Source organism: Eimeria mitis, genomic scaffold, assembly GCF_000499745.2.
Source record: "Eimeria mitis Houghton genomic scaffold, Emh_scaff2788, whole genome shotgun sequence".
In the NCBI taxonomy this organism is placed as follows: Eukaryota; Apicomplexa; class Conoidasida; order Eucoccidiorida; family Eimeriidae; genus Eimeria; species Eimeria mitis.
This window is the reverse complement of record NW_013571127.1, coordinates 2279-2720: the sequence shown is the minus strand read 5'-3', so window position 1 is coordinate 2720 and position 442 is coordinate 2279. Positions and strand designations below refer to the sequence as shown.

Below are 442 nucleotides of genomic sequence, written 5' to 3'. Positions count from 1 at the left end.
TCTGTCTCCTCTGAGCTGCCTATACACCCCGCTGTCTCCTTTCTGCTGTCTCCGCTGTTTTCTGTCTCCTTTCTCTGCTGCAGTGTCTGTCTCTTCTTTGTTGAGTAAACCCTTACAAACCCTAAACCCTAAACCCTAAACCCTAAACCCTAAACCCTAATTTTGTGTTTGTTTGTCTCTCTAGGCGTTCTACTAAGATGACAATCGGCGGTTTCTGCATTTTCGAAGAAGCAGCATGTAAACCCTCAGCAGCAGCAGCAGCAGCAGCAGCAGCAGCAGCAGCAGCAGCAGCAGCAACAGCAGCAGCAGCAGCAGCAGCAGCAAGTGTCTCTGTTTTAACTTTATAGTTGCTGCTGTCTGTGGTGTCTCCTTTTGTCTCCTCAGCAGTTATAGATGTAAACAATATCTCAGACTTCGTTCACCTTGGAGCCGGCGGTATTTC

At 48.2% G+C, this 442-nt stretch overlaps 1 protein-coding gene across 1 annotated transcript in view; it reads right to left on the bottom strand.

Moving 5' to 3' along the window:
* EMH_0058730 (uncharacterized protein) overlaps nucleotides 1-442 on the bottom strand; it is a gene marked incomplete at both ends in the record, with an annotated part of 4125 nt that overhangs the window by 2031 nt on the left and 1652 nt on the right. The gene's annotated exons all lie outside the window — the stretch shown is intronic.